The sequence below is a fragment of the Thunnus thynnus genome, chromosome 4, assembly GCF_963924715.1.
Source record: "Thunnus thynnus chromosome 4, fThuThy2.1, whole genome shotgun sequence".
Lineage (NCBI taxonomy): Eukaryota > Metazoa > Chordata > Actinopteri > Scombriformes > Scombridae > Thunnus > Thunnus thynnus.
Genome location: NC_089520.1, coordinates 33,355,797 through 33,383,612, shown reverse-complemented (window position 1 = coordinate 33,383,612; position 27,816 = coordinate 33,355,797). Strand labels below are relative to the sequence as shown.

Genomic DNA, 27,816 nt, shown 5'->3' with positions numbered 1-27,816 from the left:
CCTGTCGGTTATGACTAGCAAGTATTTGAAGCCTTGTGAGCTTGGCATATGTACAAAATCTATTTGCATATTTACAAAAGGACCTGATGGGGGTTCTAAGTGGTCATGTTTCACTGTGCTATTCTTTTTTCTGGTCTGTTGACATATCATACAACTATCCACAAGTGTTTGTGAAACTTGAGTAATGCCTGGAGCAAACCACTGTGAGCGAATAACATCATTCATCACCCCTCTTCCAACATGCGCTGGACCATGCGTCACACGTGCCAGTACATGAAGGAGAGCTCGAGGGCAAACCGGTCGACCATCAGGGTGGAGCCACAAGCCAGACTCCGCGTCAACTTTACAACCTTTACGCAACCAAAGACTTCGCTCCCTGTCATCAGCGTGATTTTGCATTGTCACGACATCATTAGCGGAAGGAACTGGAATTGGATTGGTAGGTTGTGTGGAGGCACATTGAAGTACCAAAGAGGGAGAGGAAAGTGCCGCTTGTTTGGCTGCAGTGTCAGCCATTGCATTTCCTCGTGAAACAGGATCAGTTCCATTCGTGTGAGCAGCACATTTGATGATTGCAAGCTGAGATGGGCGCAAAATAGCATCTAACAGGTCATTAACCAAAGTGTGATGCTGTAGTGGTTTTCCAGAAGATGACACAAAACCTCTCATCTTCCATAACTGGCCAAAATCATGAGCAGCGCCAAATGCATATCTTGAGTCAGTGTAAATAGTAGCCACCTTACCAGAAGCAAGAATACACGCTCTAGTTAGAGCATACAGTTCTGCTGCTTGAGCAGAGGTACCTGGAGGCAGTGCTTTTGCCTCTACTACCCCCCAATCGTTAACTACTGCATAGCCAGCTAGATGTGTGCTATCAGATGGTCTGCTAGCTGAACCATCAGTGTAAAAAATCAAATCAGAATTGGGTATTGGTGTCTGCAACAAGTCTGGCCTTGGGGATGTACACAGGTCAATAGTTGTGATGCAATCATGCTCATCATCTGTGTCAATCAATGGAAGGAGAGTAGCTGGATTCAATGGAGGTGAGCGTTTTAAAGTGATGTGTGGACTATGAAGAATGATTGCTTCATAGCCTGAACGACGTGCAGCTGTCATGTGTTGGGTAGCAGATGTGTTCAAGATGTGAAGTACTGCATGTGGAACGTGCACAACACAGTCATGAGCCAGTACAATTGGAGAAGATTTCTCAATCATGATGGCAACGGCGGCCACCGCTCTTAAGCAACCTGGCATGCCAAGAACCACAGGGGTTAGTCGAGAGGAGTAGTACGCAACTGGACGGTAATGAGACCCATGTTTTTGCACGAGAATGCCTGTAGCAAAGCCATCTCGTTCATGTACATGCAGATGGAACGGCTGATGATAGTCCGGCAGCCCCAATGCCGGAGCCAAGGTGAGAGCATGTTTCAGGTCCTGAAAAGCTTTGTTCATGTCCTCAGTCCACTGCACCTTGGGAGGAGCTGATTGCAGTGTGGCGTTTCGCAAAACAGAGTCCATAGCAGCATACTCAAAGATCCAATGTCTGCAATAATTCGCCATCCCCAAGAACGAGAGCATTTGTTTCTTGGTTGTGGGAGGAGGCATGTTAACCAGCAGTTTCAACCTCTCCGGTGACAACAGGCGCTGTCCATTTTTCAAAACATGACCCAAGTATGTCACCTCAGACCGACAAAATTGCAGTTTGGCAAGTGATGCTCTATGACCACACTCAGCTAGTCTCTGTAGGAGCAAGATGGAGTCCGTTCGACAAGCTTCCTGTGATGGTGAAGCTATCAGGAGGTCATCTGCATACTGTAGGAGAGTGGAGCCCCCTGGAAAGTGGAGGTCATCCAAGTCCCGTTTCACTGCTGCTGCGTAAACTGTAGGACTCTCGACAAAACCCTGAGGCAAACTCTGCCAGGTGTACTGTTTTCCTTTGAATGTGAATGCAAACAGATACTGGCTATCTGGATGCAACGGGATTGAGAAAAAAGCTGAACTCAAATCAATGACTGTGTAGTGTGTTGAGTTGGATGGTAGTGAAGCTAAAATCGAATTTGTGTCTGGCACAATTGGAGCTGTTGGCACTACAATGCTATTAATAGCTTGCAAATCTTGTACAAAACGCCATTCATCTGGGCGGTTTGCTTTTGGAATGGGTAAAATGGGTGTGTTACATGGGCTTGTTGTTTGAACCAACACACCTTGATCCAGTAAAGACTGAATTACACCTTCAATACCAGCAATTGACTTGTGTGGCAAATTGTATTGCCTGACCATTGGTAGTTTAGCACCAGGTTTGAGTGTGACTTCGTGAGGTGGAGCCGAATTCACAAAACCCACATGGTTTTTATGTTTAGCCCATAAAATAGATGGAACCTCTGAAAGCTCTGATGGAGGCCCATACTGTGTGGGGAGGGGTGGTTGTTGCAAAACAAACCTACTCTGAGGTAGCTGGATGTGCTCAGTTAAAGATAACATGTACAGCTCAAGGCCCAAGTGTGTTATTGTTTGAGTTTGAGGAGTCTGCGCAGCTCCTCTCAATGCCTGGCACTGTGCCACCATGCTTTCAAGCTGTTGTGGGTCACAGCCAGGAGAGACAGCTACAGTGATGTATGGAAATGAATCTTTTTCATTAACCAATTTGCGCTGTGCGTCAGATAACCGAATTGGAATTGCACATCCCTGTGGACCAACAAACAAACATTGTTCACACTCCAACCCCTCTTGTGTATTCAAAAACACATCAGCTAATTGTTTGTACACCTCTGGGGGGTTAAATGCTGCTGTACAGTGACACTGTAGTACAGGCCTCATGGCAGACATCTGTGTTGCACATGCTGGTGAAATTTGAGCAATTTTTTGAATGCTAGATACTGTGAAACTGGAAGCCATGTTAAAATCAGTCAATGACCAACAATACAAACAATCAGCAATAGTTTTCAAAAACTGAAATGCATGAGCAGCCTTCACATCAGGTAGGCTTAAAAACAATCCATCAGGTGTGCATTGAATGGTGGCATGTAGCTTGCAAAGTAAATCTCGTCCCATGAGATTAATTGGACTTTTCTCAGAAATCAGGAAAGAATGTTGCACATCTGAACCTTCAACAGTTATTTTAGCTCTCTGTGATAGTGGCTCAACAACAGGAACGCCGGAAACACCCACGGTGGTGACAAAATTAGGTGTTGGTGTACATACATGCTCATCAGCTTTAACAGTGGAAATTGTGGCCCCACTATCTACCATAATGTCAACTCTACTACCATTTACTTCAACAGGCATTATTGGATCTTCTGAAGGATCTTTTGAAAGTCGAATTACAGCTGCTTGAATGGGAAATGTTTTTTCTGATCCTGCCCCTCTATGGCCTCCCTATGCTTGATTGTAATATTGTCCATGATTCACATTATCAACATGTGGAGGAGGTGGTAGTGGTTGTTGTTGTTGTTGTGGTAAAGCAAGGGGGGCTGTTTGTTGGAAATTCCTTGTTTGGTGATCCTGGAATGGGTAATTTTGCTTGTTCTGACGACGACCACTTCTACACTCATTAGCCCAATGTCCCGCTTTCCCACATTTGTGACACTTTCCCGGTTTTCGCTTGTTATTGTTTTTGAAATGCTGTTGTCCACCCCCCTGTCGCGCATGCTGTAACATTTGTTTTGGGAAGGAGGCAGATTTGTCTTCAGCAAAAACTTCACACCTATCTAGCGCCATCATTTTGTTTACTGTTGCTTTCCAGTCTTTGGTTTGCCAATCGGTGACAGACAATTTGTATGCAGCTGCAACATTTGGTTTTAGATTTTGCACAAAGGTTGTAACAACAAAATATTCATTTCCTTCTCGTCCTATTCCTGCATTGCTATCCCAAGTACGTGTAAATCTGTTAACAAACTCAGGTACAGTTTCATATGCATCTTGGACACAGTGAATTACTTTATTAAAGTCAGTGCGCTGTCGTGCACATTTTCTTATTGCTGTTTTTGCTTCTTCATTTAACCAGTCAATCATGGTTCTATGAGGAGGCCACTGGCCATCCTCTGTCCGAGCAGGGAAAAGAAATTCACCTTTGCACAAATCCCACTCCGTTCTGTATGAGCCAGCAAGTAATTGTTCAACATCAGGTATCAGACAGTTATACACAGAGCATACATATCTTAACCATCCCCAGTATTCATCTGGGTTTGTGGTCGGATTGGGGGCATTTTGTGTCATTCCAACTATCTCAGCAGGAGTCCATGGTTTGCAGACAGCTGTGTTGCCAACCATGATTTTTGGAGCATTTATTGAGGTGGATGTAATGTTTAGAGGGGGCTCTAAAATGTTAGTTTTCGATCTTGTATGTCTTTCCAGATGTGAATGTGTCATTCTAGTTGTACCTCGTCTCTGAGTTTTGCTACTTGCAGTGTGGGGTCGTCTCTGTGTCATCTTTGGCCTGACTGCAGGTTCTGTGTCGTCACTATGGTCTGTGTCAGACTCCTCCCCCTTACCTCTGGCTCCTTGTAACTCAAGTTCTACCTCACTTTCTCCTGAGCTGTCCTGAGTGTCTATCTCTGTTTCTTCAGCAACGGCAGCTAAATGTCTTTTCTTTTCCTTTCTTTTCTGGCTTTTTACCTGTTTGAATGACAAATTAGCTTTCTTTTCTTTTTCTGCAGCTTTCCTAGCTTTTTCTTCGTCGGCTCTATCTTTCTTTTCCTGTTTAACTCTTTCCCTTTCTCTAGCAGCCTGACTGTCTCTTTCCCTTTCTCTAGCTGCTATCTGCTCTTCTCTATTTTCTACTTCAGTCTGTAGTCTTTGTCCCTCAACAGCTGCGGCTAGTAAGAGAAATTCATCGTCAGTCTTTGCTTGTTGTGAAATGGTTTGATCAGTCATGTTAGCAGCTGAAAAGGGGTTTGAAGGTGAAAGTTGTGGAAAAATTGAAATCATTGTTTTGTTTGTGTGTGACTCTTGCAAAGGCACTCCAGCTTTGGATACAATGGTCAACAAAGTTTGTGGAGAGGGAGCATCAGTTTGCCGTTTTGCCCAACCGTATATGATAGCTTTGGAAATGGCCTTCACATTCTCACCATGCCTCTGTTTAATTTTCATCATTTCTGTAGCTCTGGTTTGCAACTCTGCTTCCAACATAGGCAAGTGACATGCTGTCACACATTTAACACAGTTCTCCACTGCTGCTCTGAACTCATCAGAAAAACGATCAACTCTTTTTTCATCCAGACTCACTCCACACCTCTGACGAGCAACAGTTAACCACACATTTACACAATCTTTCATATACGCACTATCCCAAGATGGATTTCCAAAATCTGGGTTAACATTGTACTCAGCAATCTGAAGCTTATCTCTATCAAACGCTCCTTCGTATGGCCATTCGCCATCTGTCCACTGATTCATAAGGGAAGAAAATGGAAACACAAAAGTCCATCCTTTCAATCTACCAACAACTCCCGCCGGAGATTGTGGAGAAAACATCGCTCTATATTGTGCATCTGTGAGTGTGTGGGGGTTTGCTTCGGGAAGCTTATCAATGGCAGATTGACCTTTTACTTCTGAATTGGTGCGTTTGTTTCCTACTGAAACAGATTTGTTCTTTCTCTTGTGTTTTGGTGAATTAATTAATTTTGTAGTAGATTGTGTTCTACTCACTGCTTTAGACGTGTTGTTGTCCATTTTAACACATTTACATTAAAAACATCACACAAACAAACACATCAAACACAAAACAGACACATCAAAACTTTCCCAGCATCACCGAAGTTCTTTTTTTTACACCTCTCTTCCTGGTGCAATAGCAGTGATCTGAAGCCAAACCGACGAAGCAACTCTTCGTCTTGTGTACACTGTTTATTGTTTGAAAAATTTTTTACCGGCGCCCGACTCTAGGACTTAGAATCCCAAGTCTGAAAACATTTCTCACAGGACACAGAGTGGATGATCCCCGATCTTGGCTTAAACGAAATAGGCCAAATCCTACCCCGAAAACGTCTTTTCTATAGTTTAAACCTCAGGTGGGTCCCCCTGTGCCGGACGTAGCCCGAAGCTAGCCCAGAAATCCCAGCCACTTTTGTGGCACTGCAGGAGTTAAGACTCACTCAACTCTGCCTTTTTTTACCTCTTCACAACCACATGCTTTGCACCTGCTTATCACTGCACAGTTTCAACACATTTTCATGTGTTTAGATTCTTTAACCATCAGCTTTTTGCTTTTTTTTTTTTTTTTTGTTCACTTTGTGACCACCTTTAAAGTGAAAGTGATGCACAGTTTCTTTGTGATTTCGTCAAACGCAGACATGGTAAGGCACAATAATAAAATAAAATTATGCACTTACCACGTCTTTGTTGTGTTGAAATCCTGTTCGTGACGCCAAATTGTTGTGGATTTTCGGAGCTGATGCACTGGCAGTTGTCAGTTTGAAGAAGAGAAGACCAAACCAAACTTCGTATGATGATTCTGGGAAAACTTTAATGAAGAACCTTGCAAGGGAGAGCGACTCAAGGGACACCTCCTGTTCGTACGGTGTCCCCAAACTCGTCTGACCCTCACAGTCCAAAACCAGCCTTTAAGCCAATCATAGAAACTAGTTCGTCAGTTCCGAATCATAAACCTATGACCTAAATCTGTATCTTTGGTTTGTCTTGTTGCGTCTGATGATGACCTGCATTCTGGCCTTGGTTCGCCTGTGAGGCTCCTGGTTTATTAAACAACATGTGTTATCTTCTGTTTGAGAGAACAGAAGAGTACAGCTTGACATTCTGTTGTCCTGGTCAGTTATGGAATATCCATAACAGCACTGACAGGCAAAAATGTTACCTGTAATTCCTGTGAATTGGATGACTCTAAAATGCTGCAGCTGAAGAGGCAGATGTCTATAAATAGCATGATATGTTAATGCCTGTGTAATGTAATAGAGATGGCCTACCTCTGAAGTGAGGAAAGACGTGATCTCTCTGCTGGCCTGGCAGTCCGAGAAAACTAGAAACACTCAGTTGTGTTCCTGTCTGTAATACTTTACAGTGAAATCATAGTGACTTTCACATGACCTTTGGTATATTTTTAGCTCTTGCTCATTTCCTCAATATTCCTGAAGGAGACTACATTATTGCTGTGATGCTGTGTATATTTTTAAGAGACACTTGTTTTCATGAGCACGTTCTTCCATAATCACCAACATCGGAGGACAAAAAGATGTACAGTAGCTATAAATATCTATAGGAACAATTTATTAAAGGCTTGAGTTTCAATTAATGTGAAAAGGTAACTTACTCCATTTCTTGGCACCACAGAACCTAAAGAGGTACCTGTGTTAATACTGGAGCTCTGAAAGCACATGTTGGTAACACTGGTTCTACTCTGGTGGGCAACCACAGAGGGTGGTCTTTACTCAGGGACTCTGTTGTTATAGTAGTGGAGTTTTTTTGACTTGATCCTCTAAGGGAAACGTTACCATCTGAGCTGCTGGAATTACTTTTTTTTTTTTTTTTTGCCAAATTGCTTTCTGTATTCAACTCAACACAACCTGCTCTGAGTGTCTTTCCCAGACCTTCACTTTCCCCAATGCCATGCTCTCTCCACCCAGATTACTGTTTAGCTTTTAACATTAACACTAAACAAGTATCTAATAGAAGGTTTGGCAGAAAAAATCTGACAATCTAGGACAATACTGGTTGAGCAAAGTTTGCATAACCGAGGTACTGATGCATATAAAAACAAATTCTAGATCAAAATCTAGGTTAAGGAAGCTCAACCATTAATGACGCATATTCATCCTGTTTCATTATTTCAGCTTTGGCTGCATGTATTGATTCAGCAGTCTTACACAACCATGTCCATACTCTACATATTGTAGTTCATGTAATAACTGAAGTTATTAGTGCAGTGTCTGAGGATCTAAGTGAAAAGTGGTTTAAATTTTTATGATGATAGAATATAAGTTGGTTCAGTGGTGCCCTTGTGAGTTTCTCTTTTCAATTCTTTTCACTTCCTTATTTTATTGTTTGGTATAAATTTTAAAGATTCACTTTTCTGATATAACTTGTGGGTCTCAGTGGAGAATCACATTAAATTAAGATAGAGAGATGTGTTTTTGAAATTTCAGTGGTTGAAGTAAGAGTTCATCATTCACTCTTACTGTAAATTCTACACTCTATGAGATTAAATTAAATGTGTTTTTACACGACTGATTTCTGTTCAGCTGCATCAACATCAACCTGCCAGTTGTAATTTTGTTTTTTCTCCAGTAGATGTGATTGACACATCGAGGTCCAGATCTGACATGAATTAGATGGTCCGCTTGGGGCAATAGATACCTCACCAACAATACTGAGCACCTGTTACCATAGCAACTGTCAAAGTAGATATGACAACCGCCCATTGTCATTGAGATGAGCGAGAACAAATAAAATAAGGGTTCTGCTGCTGAAGCAGAGAGGCTGATTGTTGGACCACCGGTGAAATCTCAACAGTAACACTAACTAATCTATAACCTGATTTCATAAATCCTCATTCACTGCACTTTTGTGGTGAGGCTGTGGTTACTCCAAATGGTCAAACCAATGGGCTCTTTCATGTAGACGGATGAGAAAGCAGTTCCTCAAAAGTCTTCAGGGAGGTATTTGGAGATCAAAATACACCGTTTTCCATCTGCATCGCTAAAGCCAGGAGGAGCAATTATCTCATGCAGGGATTGAATGTTTCACTGATTCATGGGATAATTGTTCAAGGCAACTGTTTAAAGCAATCAAGTTCACAGGAAAAAATACCTCTTTATACAACACATTCTACATTATTAGGTAGATGTGATAGTTTAAATGACCTCAAAGCCTGCTTAGAGTGAGCTCAGCTATCCACTATTGAAGTTTGGACATCCAGATATTGATGCTTAATATGATAATGTTCATGTTTGATTGTTAACAGTTAGGCTTAAACTGATGGGGAGGTTATAAGATGTAGTAATGTAGGGCATGTATTATGAAACTGTGTTTAATTTCTGGGCTTAAACTGATTTTAAAATGTGTTTAGAATGAAATACTTCTACAGCAAAATGTTCTTTGGGCTACAGATCACCGAGGAGCATCACATCATCTGTTTTGTTTATTGAGTTGGTTTAAGTAATAAAGAGATGAGAGACAGGAAAACATTTGACAGGATTTATATACAGTATGAATCTTGGAAACATTTATTATTTGGTTTTAAGCTCATCTATATCCATGATATATACAAGTCAGAACAAAAAAAGGAGTTCTATTGAGCCTGTACTGTATGGGGAACATTTGCCCAACACTCTTAATCCAGCAATAGGCTCTAATTAATCTAATTATCAGTTTAAAATTGCATAAAAATAATGTAAGATATTCAGAAAAGTATATCATTTCTTTTGTTGTGTGTGTTTGTGATTGCGATTTTAGAATTGATGACATATATTATGATTTATATTTATGATGTTTTTATCAGAGTCATCATCTGACCACAGTTCCCCTGCTCACTGTCACTGCCATGCAGTTTGAACCTCTCCTGCTACTACTCACTTGCACACCAGGGGCCACATGCATGAAACTCTGTGTAGATTCATGACTAAAACTGAGCGTATGCACAAAGGCAGAAATATGCATTCTTTTCGTCAGATTTATAAAGCCATGCCTATGCATGGTGTTTTATAAATCTCATTCATTGAGGAACCAGGTGCATGTGCACGACCCTCATTTCCACTCCCACAGCTAGCCATCAACGGATGAAGACGCGACTTGACTCTTTTTAAATGCCGCCTTCATCCTTTTGGATTTGTTTGCTGATTCTGCCTGCAAATATGTTTCTCACTGCCAGTGTAGCTTGTTTTTCCTCAGACCAAAGATTGTTTTTTATACCCGTCTAGTCTGTCTCTGCTAATAGGGTGACCTGCATTCATAAATATTTGTGAAGAAACCTTAAAGCCAAAGGAGACTTACAGTATTATAACACAAATGACAACCCAGCTGCCATCCCCAGCCATCATCCCCCAGTCACACTATTGCATGTGATGGCCTATTTAACTGGAATTTAATGTATTCAACATTTCAGTTTACACAGGAGGAGATGCTAAAGGTAACTCAGTGTGTTATTATAGCTAGAACAGTTCTTAAGCAAATTGAATGGAATAGGTTGTTATTTTCCTTACTGTGAAGAAGAAGCCTTGAATCTTAACGAGCTGTTAGAGGACCACATTGTCATTCAAACCACTGCTGTTGTTGCATGAGAGCAGTACAGTGCATCAATCTCACAATTTCAAATTGTAACGCAGATTTAGCGGTCGCCATGCTTGCACTATTTTGACTGACAATTGAGCCGTAGGGTTTCAGATTTTAGACTGCTGGCAGGAAGACTCAAGAGAGACAGACTACAATTTATTTCCACTCAAACAATGCCTCTCAGTTTCCAGTCTGCTCAAGCTGATGTAAACATCATCTGATTTCCAGAGTCAGGCAGTGATCTCATGAAACACTGCCTTTATGTTTGCTCTTGCCATCCTGCCAGCCCTCTGTTGTGGTTCTTTTAGGTGTCAAACCCAACCTCACGCAGTAATACAGATCATCAGAAGATAAGAGTTCTTGTAAGGAGTATTCTCTTTTTCTTCTCAAGTCTAAGATGGCATATGGAATCTTGAAAAATTTCACTCTAATTTTTGGATTTGTCACTCCCAGAAATTTCCACCTGTGTCCATACTAAATCCTGAGATTTAATAGGGTGAACTCACAGCCTTTCTAGTGGGGTTGAGGTGTGACCTTTTTTTACAACGCAATTTTGTGATGCTGGTTGATAAAACTGCTGTATTCTTACATGAGAATCTTGCCCGGGGCACTTGAAACGGAGATTTATGATTCCACATGGGAATCATAATAAGTGAAAAATCAAAAAGATAAGGAAGAACATAAAATTTTATGAGGTTCCATCATAAATGAGAATTTTGGCACGAGGCACACAGTTCCTTGGCTTACCAATGTGCTAATTTGCTAAGTGCAGCTGTAAAAACAACTGACTTTGAATTTTAATGCCTTTTTTTCAGACTCACAACATGCTGTTCAGTATGGCACATTGTCACAATCCTAGGGTTTAAATTGTGTGCCCAGCATGTTACCTCCTTTGGGAGCCTTGACCACTGCCACTCACATGCTCCTGACAGAGAATATGCTATAGAGCCATGGGAGGGAGCAGTAGACCCACAGCATGTACATCAATGTGCTGTCACAGCGTGCACCCAGCTCCTCTTATCCAGCCACACATCTGACAGCTGCTCCCGCATCACCAGAACATTCACACTTGACAGGAGTGTATAGAAGTGGAGTACAATGAAGAGAGACACCACTCTGTAGCCTTTTCTTTGAAGAGGATTTTTGGAAGTTGCATTTCATTCCAACATGAGCATGGTACATAACTCTCTAATGAGCAGAATGGAGATATTGTAAATATTGGCTATGAAGACAACCCTTAAGTACTGTTAATAAAGTACTGTTAATAAACATGCATACTGTATCAAGTAATGGTAATATCCTGGTTTGAATCAAGTATGGGGTCTTTGAGGTCTCTCTTCACCAAGAGGGATAGCCTACAATAAATTTAAACAAGCCTGCTATTATACGATCACACAGAATTTGAGGATGTAACTTCTTTCTGTAGCCAATATAATAAATAATAATAATGTATGAGGATGGAATTGGCCTTTTTTCACCATTGACATTTTTATTTTGGCTGTGTCTCAATTCAGGGGCCGCATCCCTTGAAGGACGCGGACTACAAAGGCGTGTCCTTCATAGACTGAGCGTTGTTAAAGGGGACCCATTATGCTCATTTTCAGCTCTATATTTTTATATTTGGACTCCACTAGAGTAGCTTTGCATGATTCACAGTTCAAAAAACATCTATAATAATAAGGAAAAGCATAATAGGTCCCCTTTAACCTTCATCCTACCAACATATTTAACATACAAGGACAACTGACTGGGGTCCCTGGGGACCCCAAGTATAAATTACTGTAAGAAACGACCATCATAGCAAAATGTTAACCTATTTCTCTTTCAATCATTGTCGTTGTTATTTTAGGAAAGTTAGTTAATTTGCATATTGTGGAAAACAAAAATACATACTTTTCTTTAATGTAAATTGAAGCTTTTATCCCAAGTAATATCTTTCCACAAAGCCTTCAAAATGACTGACAGAATGCCCCCACCCCCCCGATAGTATGTGATACTTTAAATCAGGACCTATGGCAAACATGAATTCAATAGTTTCATCTATTAAAACTGCATGGGCGGCAGTGGGTGCTTTTGACTGAGGTCCCCCAGGACCTCAGTACACTGGTATTTTTAAAAAGCACTAAGTACAACACAAACAGAAAACAATGACATGAAGTCATTAGGAACAAATTAATTGACAAAGTCATAAAAAATTGGAATGATAGAATAAAGCATCTGTGAGATATGACATAAAGTATGCCTCTGGGGTCTGCGGGTACCCATGAGATGGTCTGGTCTACGGAGGATTTTCTATTTGCATCACCAGCTGTTCCCGCCCTTACCCTTTCGTCAAGAAGCGCCGCTCCTGTCTCCTAGCAACCTTGACAGCTGCAGTTGACAATCGGGACACAGCTAGTAGAAATAAAGCCAGAAATTTTAGTTTTATTATTGTGGCAGCCCATCCAGGTCCAGCAGCACCATCAGGGACTCCCTGCTCAGCTGAACTAAATTATACATAAACACATTTTCTAAGACCTAATATTTATAACACTGAATTTAAGACTTTTAAGGACCTGCAGACACACTGTTATTCCACTACTTATGTGCTTTTTTTATGTTTTGAATAGTTGTAAAGACTACTATAAATGAAATCACCAATGCATTTAACAATTATTTTTTTATTTTTCAACTAATCTCTCAAGTAGAGTGAAGAGCTTGTCCATTCTCTCACTGCTCTCCTCTCCTCTGCCTCTCTCTACAACCTCATGTCTTCCTTCATCAGCTTCATCAGCTGAAGAGGCTCATCCTCTCTGTCTCTCTTCAGAGTAAGGGGAAGACGGAGTATGATCATTCTGTAATTGGAACAGCAGTGTACTTGCAGCTCACTTTCAAACACAACTACCTGACTGAACTGTGACAAAATAATCTCAAGTCAAAGCACCACTAGCACTTTTTTTCTCACAAAAAATAAGCTCATTGACAGAGAGATGCAGTGAATGGTGTTCATCAGTCTGTAATGTAGCTATAATAAATATCAAAACTTAATAATATATAACGAAATTTAATATAGAAATGTGGTGATATCTATACATATAGAGCTGAGATGACCAGCTGGTCTCACCACATCTCCAAAAAGCAGAATTCCATACAAGCATTATTTGGATAAACTGACAACATATCGTGAAATGGTTACTTTCTCGCCTGATCCATCCATTGGATACTCCAAATTTGGAAAAAGAAGGTTGCATTTCTTGGTCGCGTTTGTTTGAACCTTAACGTATTTGAGCCTCAAATGCAGCCTTTGAAGAATGCAGCCCTTGAATTGAGCTCACAGCTTTTGACTCAGATGAGAAGGGATTTGCTAGTGTTCAAGGGAAATCGTAACATGGTGGTTGCCTCACATAGGCTGGGTACATATAGTTTAGAATATTTCCCTTGGACTGGAATACTGTTGGTATCCCGTCGCATGTTCATCTGAGGCTAGCCAGGGTGTTGCCTGAGCTTTGCCTCAGATGAGAAGGGCTCATTACTGCTTGGATTCAATGAGAACTCACCTCAAGTAGAGCCTTTTCCACCAAATCTAACTGTATAACCTATAACTGGTCTCTGACTGAAGTAACATTAATGATAGCTTCTCTTCAAGTCTCCCAGTAGGCCATGACAATGATCCACCATGTAAAAATACCAGGTCCCTGAAACTGAGGCAACCAAATGGAATTCAGCCATCATTCATTTTGTGCTTTTCCTACTGTGACATGTCAAAATGTCTTTTGTGGACAAAGGCCTCTTCAGCCCCAATATTAATATTATGGTTAATACACCTATATTTGACAACCGAAATGTCCACAGAGAGATATGTACTGGGAGGATGTACTCAAGTGGGGAGTACCACCACAACATCCCTCCACTCCTCATCCACTGGGTCTACAACTTCATCAGCAACAGACCATAAGCACAGTAACATCATCAACCATCATCATCAACACCAGAGCCCCTCAGGGGTGTGTCCTCAGTCCCTTCCTTAACACCTTCTACACAAAACGACTGTATCAAGCCTTCACCCATCGCCACATACTACAAATACTCCGATGAGTAGTTTTTTCATTTCACACAATGGTGCACCGACAACCACCTCCAACTGAACATGGACAAAAGCAAAAGAATTGCTCATTAACACATCAAACACACCCCACACTGGACTGAACCCCACCTCCATCCATGGCAGGACAGTAGAACAGATCAACTTCAAATATCTTGGATTCACTTTAGACAATAAACTCAGTTTTGATCAACACATCACTGATATCCATAAAGGATCCCAGCAGATGCTCCACATCATCCGCAAACTTTCTGTTACCCCGCACCCCCTGTTGTTGCTTTACAAAAACCCATCCTGTTGTACTGTTTCCCCTGTTTCTTCACCATGTTAGCCATCTCCAACAAAAACAAACTTACCAGGATCACACATCATCGACTCCCCTACATCCAATCTCTCCGACATGAATGACAGAGACATCATATGCCCCGCACTCACAATAGACACTCTCAATCCACACCTCACACTACTGCTGTAGATACAGGACCCTAACATGGAGAAGAGCTTGTTTTGGCAGAAGTTTTGTCCCGTCTGCCATAGCAGCACTGAACAAACTGCCTCACTGACACAGTGGATCCAGACTCATCTGTGGGTGTGTGCGCAAATACGTGTTGGGACTCAGGTGGGAGAATGAATGTTATGCGTTTATGTTTATTGGTGTGTTTGCGGTGTGGCAATGTGTACGTTTCTGTGAGGAATATGTACGTGCTGTGAAAACAAATTTCCTGCGGGACATTAAAGACCATATCTATGCTGTGTACAGTATGTTTGTGCTGTTTTTTCTCATCCTCTACAATAGATAACCCTGTGGGATGACAGTATAGTACATCTACAGTACAACAGATATGCCTTCGATCACAGATGCACTGTAATATTCAAATATTTTAAGCCAAGTCGTCTGCCCATGCAAAAGCACCATTCCTGCAGATAATCTCAAATCAAAAACCACATTACATGCTTATACGGTATTTTAGCCCTTTATATTCTGTCATTAATTCTTTCAGCATTACTTTGGATGAATTCAGTTTGATCATGAATCTAAATATAATACTTCTGAATCCTCTCAAATCCCTTTTAAAGCACATTTAGGATGAAAACTGTTAAAAGGCAAGTGGTTGGTCTGTGAGTCATGCTGCCAGGCCTGATGTTAGCACAGTGGGAAGTGGCAATGAAAAGATATATTGTGTGTTTGATTGTGTGTGTGTGTGTGTGTGTGTGTGTGTGTGTGTGACCCAAACAGGATCAGAGAGGATTTGTGTTGAGGTCTATGTATTGAGAATTTACCGAGCTACATAACCTCGGTATGACATACACCTGAGGGACGTTTCACAATGAAAATCGATCGAGCAAACAATAATCAACAGTGCTGAAGCTTTCTACTGCGGCAAGGTGTTCATGTTGTTCAAAATAATCCATAATGTGGCTCAGCTCCCTGCTAACAGCCCCCCCCCCCCCCCCCCTTCATTCATCACTCACTGACCATTTTGCGCGGGACCGCTCCGTGATTGATTGTGTTTATGTTTTGAGCCCGCTGTGTGACTGATGAAGTGAAATGTGTGTGTACCATTCTGTGGATGAATGTCATGTTCGCTCTATGCATGCTGCATGCACACAGGATGGGCTGTGTCGGTGGAGCTGCGCTCAGTTTTAAAGAAATTCAAGCCTCAATCAGCCACTATCACCAAAATGTTACATCTGCCCCTGGGATATCATCCGCCACACCTTCTACCTCTATTTCAGTGTCTCCCTAGCCTGCTGCTGCTCTCCTTGTGGCTCTATCCCTGTGTGTGTGTGTGTGTGTGTGTGTGTGTGTGTGTTTGTGTGTGTGTGTGTGTGTGTGTGTGTGTGGGGGGGGGGGGGGGGGGGTGATTGTGTGAGAGCCACACCAGCTGCCCCTCATTTCTGTAATCAAGCCTATACAAAGACTAAGCTCTGCCACTTCCACACTGCCAAATCATAGACTCTGTCCATGCAGTCGCCCTTTTTGATTCTTGTTACTGTTCTGTCAGTATTCTGCTTTTGCCTAATACCTGTTTCCCTGCGCCTGCAGTTAAACACAGCCTGACTCTAGCCTCTGTTTCCAGATCTGCTGCCTCGTCTGTCTTCCTCATCGGCTCAGCTCAGCTCCCTGCTCTCTGGAACCCGCTCTGCCTGGCTCCCCTCAACACCCCCCCCCACCCCCTGCCCTGCTTAGCCCAGCTTGATGCCCAAGCCTCAGGTTTCCAGCTATCTGCCTAAGCCCTTGCCCCAGTCTCTCAGCTACCAGCCCAAACTTCCCCAGGTCTGAATCCCCTTTCCCCAGCCTTCAGAAATAAACATTTTCTATCATATCCCCGTCTCCTCACTGTGAGTGTCTGCATTTGGGGTTCACCTGCTCCATCCCCACGTAACACAAAAGCAGAACAAGGCATCTTTAATTGAAAAGCTATAGATTCACCTCATTCATCAGATTAAATTTCTGTTGTCTGGTCACCACTCAGCACACAGGAAGTAACAGTTTAAGAATCCAGACAGTCTCTTGAGAGGCAGTGTGTGAGTTCTCTACCCAGAGAAACCTGGACTAAGAAAATGGCCAAATCTCCTCTTTGTCCTCACATATATTCTAGGAGCTATACTTATATTGGACAATTCTGGCAGTCAGAATTGGCGATTTATATCCATTACTAAGCCTCTGTGCCAGTGCAGAAGGTAGTGTACTATTATGTAGTGAGGTGTGGAGGATGGGGTGGCTGATGGACTTGTAAGCACACCCAGAGGCCTGTACTATGAAGCAGGATTTGGGGTTAGCGAGGTAACTTCAGGTTTAACTCTGGGTTTCAGTCCTACGACGCTGGTTCACTTCTTACCGGGGTACATCACCATGGTAACTTATGCTGGACAGCTAACCTTCAGACGATCGGATCAGATCACTGGGGAAAAAAAGAGTCATTGTTCCTACAAGATCCCGACATGGACAAAAGTCTTGAGTTTACTATAAAGTGACAAGTAAAACAGAGCGATATATATCTTTATAGGTCAGTGGAAACATTTTATTGTTCCAGACTTTCTATTTCTACTCTGGTTTTAAAACAGAGCTTCTAAAAAACGGAGAGATCGTTTACAACACTAAACACATGATGAGGATTTTAGCTGCATTTTAATAGTATAGAGTGTATTTTATCCCCGTAGTGACAGCTGACAGTCTGGACGATTTTACACAAACTGTGGAAATAAAAAGGAAATACTGTTTTTTATCAGAAGAATAATCCACATACTCTTAATTGGCTCTCATGATTATAAATGCAACATTTGGGTCAGAGAGACCTCATCAGCCATTAAGTACTTTTTCACTCTTTGCTTCGGTAGCAGAAACAGTCTGACATTAAAATTGTTTTTTTTATGTGACATATTCAGAATGGTTTCTTCATCATCCAACTGAATAGCAAACAATACTCTCTCTGTAATTAAGTCATATCATGAAGAACTTCATTCATGGTTCTGATGATGTCACTCGTAATTAACAACCCCGCCTCTTTCACATGAACGTGCTCGTAGCTGGATAGGAAGACCCCGGGTTGACTGAGCTAGTTGATGACCAGCTTTGTAGTACTGGTTATCTGGACAGCTAATGTTAGGTTCAGTGAAGCCAGATAATGAAAAGATATCCTGGGTATGTTGAACTTGCTTCGTAGTACAGGCCTTTGAGATTGTGTTCCATTATAGACCTCCAATTAATGTTTGCTTTCTCTAACATTAACTATTCTTTATTAGGTATAACAATCTTCCCCTAACCTTATAGCTGCACTAAACAATATTTTTATATCAACAATGGATCAGCTTGGTTTCATCTTCTCAAGTGATGATCTGTCAGTTATTACAGTAAACTGAATATCTTTGGGTTCTGGACTGTTGGTTGAACAAAATAAGGCACTTTTAAAGACGCCACCTTTGACTCTGGGACTATAGTGAGCATTTTTCACTATTTTCTGACATTTTATAGACAAAATAATTAATCAAGAAATGACTCAAATGATTTCTGATGTTGCTCTATGTTTGCAGGATGTGTAAATGAGCAACTGCTTCCTAACACATCAGTCACAACTTATATATATGACCATGTGTTATATTTTCAGCTTGTTCTCCTGCCCACAGTGGCCAAAAAATATGCATATACCATTGTTGCCATATTCAGATATTGCAGATTTTCTTTTTTTTTTTTTTAAAGTTGGCATTAAACGTAACAAAACATGGTAATTAAATGTCATCTGGAGTTTTGCAGAATTGTTGATATCAGTCTGTGAAGTGATAGGTTTGGTCAAAACTTTGTCAGCAGTGGGATTTACGGTTAAACCTCTCTGTTCTGTGATCTTGTGAACATGTTTTTATAAATATACAGCATAATGTGTATGTATATCACCTGTAGTGTTTGATTTGCTATGCTGACATTTAAAAGTGTGTGCTCAGAGAGGATTAAAAGACAGGAAGATGTCCTCTTAACTTTACTACTACAGAGCCTCCAACTATTAGCATGCTTAAGTCATTGTTTCCCAAAGGCTCTGTTCGCTCAGGTGCCTTACTTCCTTTCTCTTGGTTATCTTAGAGATGTTTCTACACCTTGATTGGAGTCCACCTGTGGTAAATTCAATTGATTCAACATGATTTGGAAAGGAACACACCTGTCTATATAAGGTCTCACAGCTGACAATGCATATCAGAGCAAAAACCAAGCCATGAGGTTGAAGGAGAGTCATGAGCTCAGAGACAGGATTGTGTCGATGCACAGATGGCTACAAAAATTTCTGCTGCATTGAAGGTTCCTGAGAGCACAGTGGCCTCCATAATTCTTAAATGGAAGAAGTTTGGAACAACCAGGACTCTTCCAAGAGCTGGCTGCCCAGCCAAACTGAGTAATTGGGGGAGAAGGGCCTTGGTAAGAGAGGCGACTAAGAACCCAATTGGTCACTCTGGCTGAGATCCAGACATCCTGTGTGGAGGTGGGAGAAACTTCCAGAAGGACAACCATCACCACAACACCACTGATTTATTTATTATTTATTTATATAGCGCTAAATCACAATAGACGTTATCTCAGGGCACTTTCCACATTCCCCCATGAGCAAGCACTTGGTGACAGCAGCAAGGAAAAACTCCCCTTTAACGGGAAGAAACCTCAAGCAGAACCGGACTCGAGGTGGGCGGCCATTGACTGGTTGGGTTGAGAGAGAAAGAGGGAGGGAGAGAAAGGAGAGAGAGACACAGAGAGGCACAGCAACAACAATAATAACAATAACAACAATAATAATAATAGAAATTTGACCAATATTAATAGTGGCAGCAGTGGTCCAAGGCAAGCCTGGGCCAGCCTGAACATAACAAATGTGAAAAAAGTGAAGGGGTCTGAATACTTTCTGAATTCACTCTATGTACAGAGTTTGACACAAGAAGGCTGTTTTCACATTCATCTGCTGAAAGTGGAAAGTTGAAAATCTGATTTTAAAGGAATAGTTTGAAGTTTTTGAAGTGGGTTGTATGAGGTAGTTATCAGCTCATACATACTACCTGTTATTACCCACCGACAGTCCTTTCCTTTGGCACTACATTTTCTCGACCGTACAACATCCATATTCCTACGCATGCCGCATACTGTATTACGCCTCAGCAGCACATACTGAACCAAACAGCTGATCTGCGGCATAATACATTGCGCAGCATGTGTAGGAATACAGTTAGAGAGATGTATTGTTGCTGTCTGCAGCAACTTGTGGAGTTCTTCAAACTGATAAATACATGATGCAGAGAGTTTGTGACTGAAGCAGGTAGTCAGTAGTTTTACACTCCAACTGTGCAGTGGAAGGTTACTGAGAAGAGGAGGGGATTGAGGTAAGATGAATGGTGTTTATAGTACAAGTTACTCTATTAGCAGAATATGAAGATGCAATACTGTCTCAGATATACAATACGAGAGCTGTATGAAAACATATTTAATCTTGAGCTCAGTGTTTCACTACACAGACCTTCTACACCACCATCACTGATGCAAGTACAAGTAATTGCAGAGAAAAAAACATACACACAGGGGAAGTCACTTGAACAGAGAATAGGCCGACAAATCATTCTGACTTTTGTTAAACATTTGTTTTAATTAAGAGCACCAGGCACTGCTCATGTGATTTATTGCATGAGCCCTGGTTCTGTTTGTTTTGTATGCCTATTTCCCTCCCCAATGCGAGTGATTAGACTAGCTCAAAGCATATAAGACATATACAATCACATATTGCCTTTTGTTTTTTAAATTTTATGTTAAAGAGTTACTGCACACTGTTTTTTTGTGCTGTAAACTAAATCATATGACTATCCTGTGATGAAACACACCAATGCTGGTGTTAATATTGACATTAACACCAAATATATAAAAATCAGCATTTGATGGGTTGAAATGGCTCAACCTGTCATCTGCTGTTTAAAATCAGCCCTGAAGAAGAGGGGCCAATGCTGAGTAGAGTCGACCGTTTGGGAGTTCTCTATGTCATGAAATTTATATAAATGGTAGAATGATAAAGCCCACCTCCCCCAGCCCCAAACTCATTTTCATATATATGCTGATTGAGAGAGACAGTTTTAGATTCAGGAGTTAACAGCAGCTACAGCGGTGCTGGCCTGCTGGAGGGGATCTCTCCGTCTGCGAAATGAAAAGCTGTTGGCAGCCACAAAAACAATAGTAATCCTCCTCGCATCTCACCCTGCAGCTATCTAAATCTCCGGCTGTCTCTTCCTGCAGTAATCAGCTGGTAAAATCTTGTTTTAAAACAGTAAAATGACAATGTAACCGGAAATCCGCCGGACTGTCTGTCCTGTCTGTCTGCTGAAGCTGTCCACTGTGGTGCTCCGCAGTGGACAGCTTCAGCTGCTGGAGCAGCTCCGCCAGAACTGTCGGCTGTGGAGCGGAGCTGCAGAGCTGTGGTTGGACAGGTTCGGTAACAGCTCCGGTCACACCGCAATTCAACGTTTTAAAGAAAGATTTTAACAGCTGATAACTGCAGGAACAGACAGCCGGAAAGTTAAAGAGCTACAGGACAGAATGCAAAATGACTTCTGGCCCATTTAAATGTCACTGCACTGTTTGTCCTCCTCTCATTATTATTATTATATGTTGCTGAGCAACGTCTGCCCTCGTGCCTCACACAGCCCTACCCCCCCCACCCCCCCACCCTCCCTCCTCTCTCCTCCCCTTCCCTCTTCTCCTCTCAGCCCCTTGCCCACTTTTTTAGCATTTTTCAAAATGATGTAGTGGGATGAGTTAGGCTCAGACCTGGGGGTGCAGTTACTCTTTAAAATAATGTGCACTAATGCAGTGACAACAGCCTGTTCACTAACAAAGACCACGCCATTTGTGTGATATTTAAAAGAACAGTTTATTAGGTTTGGCAAGAAAATTCAGGAAGAATTAGATGAGAGTCAATTGCGAATGGATGACTGGGGTAGAGGAGAGGGACGAAGAGGGTCGATGAACAGGAGCTGGAGGTTAGTAGAGGTTGTATGTGGTGGGATGATGGGGAGGGATGAAAGGGGGTCGATTGGATGGGGATGAACAGGGCCAATTGGAGTCAAGTCATGGCTGGAGCATCTAGGAACTGTAGGAAACCAGAAGCTGTTACTTCCTGCCCAGAGGTGCCTTCCTATTGCTCCATTCACTCATGCTGTTTTAGTGCATGCGCACTGAATTACTCCTGATTCAGTGGAAAAGACCACTGCAATCTGGTGAGGCGGATTTCCCAGACGCCCATGGCTTGATAAAGTAGGTTACAACTGTACCTCACTTAGTGGAATTTAAAGCAGCTATAGTCAACATGTTTATGATAGCAATGTATCAGATAACAATATGTGATTTGAGAGCTCTTTTGAGCTCATCGTTTAGCTGTCCGGTGGCAACTTTACTGTTTTGGTTCACTCTCAGTGCTCTCATATTGTTGTTTCCTGGATGCGGCAGGCAGCAGTTTTCAGCAAAAAGTCTACAACCCCGCTGTACGCTAGCTGCTAAGCACCAAACGGCGCACAGACACAATCAGTGACTAGCTGGTGAACATAGTCAATACCACAGCGGCTTTCCTCCACCTCTGTCAAATTGCCTGAGTTTGCCCATTTCTGACAGTGATGCAGAAATTCTCATCCATGCATTCATCTCAACTAGACTGGACTGTTGGAACATGCTACCTATCAGATCTTCCACTCTGTAGCATTGAAAAACACTCCAACTAGTCCAAAACACCACAGCCACAAGAATTCTTATCAAAAACAATTTGAATGCAACACAGATCTTGTCCTCCACTCCACTGACTCCCTGCTTCAACCAGGCCAGACTACCTACAAAGCACCTCTCTCTTACCGTGCACTAATGCTGTGGAATAATTTACCTCAAACAATCAGTGAGGCAAACACCACTGAGATTTTAAAATGAGAAAGAAAACCTATTTATTCTCCTGCTCCTATAATTGAATTATAATTGCTACCATTTCCTGTATTTGTTGTCTGAACATTTACTTTTGTTTTTATATATTGTTATCCTTTTCCTGAAATTGTAAACTTGTACTGTGATTTTACACTCAAAATGAACTCACTCATTATTTAGCAGATAAAGAGCCATGATTGTCACTGCTGGATGTGTAAATAAGAAACTGTTTGTCATATCAATTTAAAAGCTGATTATAATGTCAATGTTGTGTTCACAACTTGTTTTTGCTGCCCTAAGTAGCCAAAAAAAAATCTGTTCCTGCATTTTTAAGCATCAGGACAACTTAACAAATCTTGTCAAAAGCCTGTCAAAGCACTGATGTCATTCTGAAGGCAAGCACAGGCAAAAAGTGACAGAAAGACCTGGGAGTTAAATAAGACACTCACTAAATAAGTAAAAAAACTTCCAGAGAAAGGTTGAATCCCCTCCAGTATGATTGAGCCATGCGCTCTGTGGAGAAAAAAATAATTGTAGCTATCATCATATGATTTTTTTTTACATTGCATTCCTTGAGGACAAAGGAGCAAACTTGCTATTCCAAGCATGATGATAGCAATTAGGTGTTATGTTGATGCTTGTAAATGCTACATGAAAAAATAATGAGGTGTTTGAAACTCAATTATATGAAACGAATTGTTTGGAATCTGTCCTTGATAAGAGTTCTTGGAAGACTGATGTCTGATATGTGAAAAGAAGTGTTGCTCATTTTAATACTCCACAGGTACTAACACAATATCCAATCAAAGGATTTGCTATTTTGTTATTTTTGCATGATATTAATTATTTTGGTGTTCATGCAAATAAATAAAATAAATGAATAAAAATAAAAGGCCACACATACAACCGTGCCAGAGTAAGGGATTTAAATTGGTTGCATGTACTGACTGTGCTTGATTGACATCTCTCTCACTCAGTTTTGTTGCGCCTGTAATGGCAACTCCTCCCAACTTCAACCTCATCAAAGGTCTAAATCGGCCAGAATAACACTCAAGCTGGCAACCATACAGGTGGGTGGGTACATTTAGTATGTCTAAGCAAAAGAGGTGTCCGTAATCACTCTCTATAAACTACCTAGCGCACAATATTTACTGACCGCTGTGTTATTTTAGTTTGTGAATTCTGTGTGAGAAATGTATGCTGGCCCCCAAAAGGTGTTCATGGAACGTACACTTTCCATGAACACTTCTGTTCCACCAGAATATATGGTTTTATAACTTACAGAATATTCTCCTTTGTTTGCCTCGGGGCTGATATTGAATGTTTTGGAGCATGCTTGCTTGTGTCAGTCAGACAGGTGTTCATGGTGCTTGCCACTAGATTGTTTATCTCCTGTTTGAACAAAACTTAGATTTTCTGGCTATATAGTATCTAGTACCATCATGCTTGTGAGTGGTAAATCCTAACTGAAGCTTGGGGAAGTAATGACTGATGTTGGTTTTCAACTGTTTTCTTCTGAAAAGCTATACAGTAGATTTCCAATAGATTCATTTTATATCTCAAAAATTATGTGGCACTGATTTACTGAGTTAAAATACTACACAGAAATTCCAAGAATCAGTGATCAGTTTTCACAAAATGCACTATATTCAAGATTTTCCAACTGCATATCTACACCAATATAACCTCAATTATCTTGAACTGGAGTATATGGTATTTTAAGTTTTCAGTTCTGGCATTAGTCCAGGACTTTAATTTCAGAATTTACATCTTCAGAAGTTGTTCCCCTCTTTGTAATTGTGTGCTTAATTTTGCTAATATAACCTCTGTGTTGTTGGTGTTTCATGCTACGTATTGTTTTTATTCGGCAAACCATGTACTTTCCCCAGCCCAACTGCTATTAGTGCTCTCTCCCATGATGTGATGTGGTAAATAATCTTAATTGAAGGTGAGATATTGGCAGCCAAAAAGTGACAGGATGGCAAAAGCTTATGGATGAATGGGTAAGTGACTCCCATTAATTAAAACATGTAGGGTAGTGTTTTGTTCAAGTTCATTGTCATTGCATTTAGATACGTCTACACATACACAAACTCACACAGTGACAAAAATAGTGTTTCTCCAAGAAGATGTAGTTAAGACAGCTAAAAACATGTTAAATAATGAGGTAAATGTATGTAGAAGTAATCCATGTGAGCAAAAAGCAATGGCTTCAGACTGCTCTGACAATCAGGTTTTTTCTACTTTCAACCTGAGCTAACGTCAGCTTATGAAGGATTTCTTTATATGGACATCTGCTCCGCTTGTTTTGGGGGTAGTGACGCTGAGCCATGACTCCATTACACAGCAGGGCAAAGTAGAATAAGGAGTTTACCTGTTGGAGGTGTGCTGATCGTCTGCAGCTCTTCATCAAACATCATCATCACTGTGGCTGTTACTGCTTGTACTATTCCTCCCTGCATTATTTCTAACTGATCCGCTGAACAAAGAGCTTCAAATGTGTCTATATGTTGTTGTTTCGACCAGTGTTTAGCTACACTAATGAAGCTGTGCTAATTGAGTGAAGAACATATCTCATTTCCTGTAAATTCTTCACAATAAAAGTCTCCTGTTATTTAAAATCTTTTCATTTGAGGTAGTACAGCAGGAAATGTAGGGTTTGCATTGGCGGTAACATGACTCTGATATGTGCTGCCCCTCAGCAGCTTCTGGAAAACTGGCCAATCAGAACAGAGTGGGCTCATTGGGAGAGGAGCCTTAAAGAGACAGGAGCTCAAACAGCCGGTTAAGAAACAGAGGCTTAACTGAGGGGCTGCATAAATGGGCCAGTATAAGATAAATCAGAAGTTTTTTGAACTGTGAATCATGCAAAGCTACTCTAGTGGAGTCCAAAAATAAAAATTTAGAGCTGGAATTGAGCATAATAGGTCCTCTTTAAAGAACAGCCAAACATTCTCTCTGTTTCCACATCTAAATGAGCTGAAAAATCTGGAAAACTTTGCCATGCAATGGAAGGTGATTTTGTCTTGCTGATTGCTTCAAATGCAGTCAAACTGTCTAATATTAGGCTTACACACGCAAAGCCTGCAGTATAAATGTTATCGTTCCCTACCTTAGAGTCGTTCCAACATTAAAAAATGAGTAAGCATGCATTAGAAGCAGAAGCATTAGAGGGTTTAAACACCACTTCTGGGGTTTTAGAAAGCGATTCATGATGGATTGTCCTCGAGCTGAACGGAACACACACTGCCACAAATATTACATAACCCAGCATGAAAAATAGTGCAGCTCAAGGTCTCTGTGAGGTTTGCGGCCTCGAGATTACATGCATGGTGACAGAGGAGTACAATGGAATGCTAATGAGCAGCCAGACACTATAGCTTAATTAATTCATCGTGCTCTCTACTCTGTAAGAATATTGAATGTTTCCTCTCTCCTGTCTGCATTTAATTGCTGCATGTCAAGATACAGTAAAGGCGTTGGTGTGCATTTAAGACAGTGTTCCAATGTCCAGTCAGCCTCCTTGGAGGAGACCTCAGTATCATTAAGTCAGGAAGTCAGGTAATAGACTACTCAGACTACTCAGTCAACGGTGTCATTTCCACTGGGGATGAGGGGACATGTTCCTTCCAATCTGACTTTTGTCCCCCAGCTTTTACAGTTTTGTTGAATCTTTAAAGGTTTTCCCACCTAACTTGCTTGATATGGTTCAGACTGACTCTGGTGTGTTTGCCTGTGTTGGTGTGAAAGCTGTCCAAGCAAACTGTTACGGTTTGCTTGTGGTACAAAAGCAAAGCAGACCAACCACTGGGTTTTGTGACAGTATATCTGTGATTTTTAGCATTATTTGAAAAAATAAACTATTAAATCCATCTGCTGATTGTGAACTGTCCAGACAGCAACCTCTGAAGAGATCTGTATAAACCATGTACATCGTATATCATGCAAGATCAATTGTAACCATAGTATCACATACACACGTGTGGAATTTTCCCTGATACATCAAAAAGTTAAAAGTGGTTTAAACAGGTGTATAAGCTTGTATTCTATTCACTGTACTTTAGTGGTTCCACATTGGAGAGTGAGTGAAACATATAGTAGCAACCACAGTAACTGTTCCCCCATAATATTATAATAATATACCTGTCAGTCACCAGAATTTGATTATCCTTGTGGGTCCATGTAGCACTGATAAAGAAGGATGACAGTCATGAAAACTGTCTGATGCATTTTTTTTTTACCTTGTGCAATACCAGATTAATGGAACTGCAGAGATGGGCTCCTGCGAACAGCTCAAACATGGACCTAAAAAGTGGGACATTTTGCAAAATAACCTTCAAATAATCTTCAGAAAAGAAGAAGTAACAGCATTAATCAGCAAGAACAGAAGAGAATATCATCTTTGGATATATTTTTTAAATCAAAACAACTAGTGAGCTGTCAACTGCTAACTGCTAACTGCCACTGTTATCAACCTTCCAAAGGAGAAACTGCACTGAGGAAGATAACAGAAGTTATTTTGTGAAGATAAGAAGAGAAATTAAGGGGTTCTTGTTGGTGGTATTCTCTCTCTCTCTCCATTAACTGGTGCGATGGTGGTGCGACCGATGTTTGCAGAGGCCTCTCCTAGTTCCAACTATGCATTGTCTTTGTCCATGTCTACGTCTGTGTCATCGTGTGGTGTGCAAGGGAAATATGTCTATGATTGTCACTTTGTTTTGGACATTTGTAACAAAGACTTTTTTCTATGAGAAATACTGGCTTGGGGCTGAATCAGCTGAGCATGCTCAGTCTTCTACACCCAATAAGCCCAAAGGAGACAACAGACTAGCCTAGAGCTACACCGGAAAGTAAACATCGAAAGCAGTGCAACAGGACGTGGAAGCTAGGCAAGCATGGAGGAGTGCAAGCTAGGCTAACTGTTAACCCATACAAACCGACAGTTCCAACAGTCATGCTGCCTAATGTTTGTTCTCTGGACAGCAAAATGGATTACATGACACCCCCATCAGTGCTGGTCACTCATTGACATGCAAGAGCTGTCTACATCCAACTGAGACATGTACTTTCTTTATCCTCTCTGTTGTTGTTG

General features: G+C 41.3%; 1 protein-coding gene across 4 annotated transcripts in view; it reads right to left on the bottom strand.

Moving 5' to 3' along the window:
- The window catches only part of hdac11 (histone deacetylase 11), a 72,685-nt gene that overhangs the window by 32,802 nt on the left and 12,067 nt on the right, over window positions 1-27,816 (bottom strand). Inside the window, exon 1 of one of the 4 annotated variants that reach the window (XM_067588405.1) lies at window positions 12,546-12,638. The exons of 2 other annotated variants lie outside the window; for them this stretch is intronic. The gene's annotated coding sequence lies outside the window, so the exon portion shown is untranslated. Of the gene's footprint in view, window positions 1-6,920; window positions 6,991-12,545; window positions 12,639-27,816 lie in introns of those variants that run through there. One more of the 4 variants, XM_067588404.1, reaches the window with a different exon arrangement.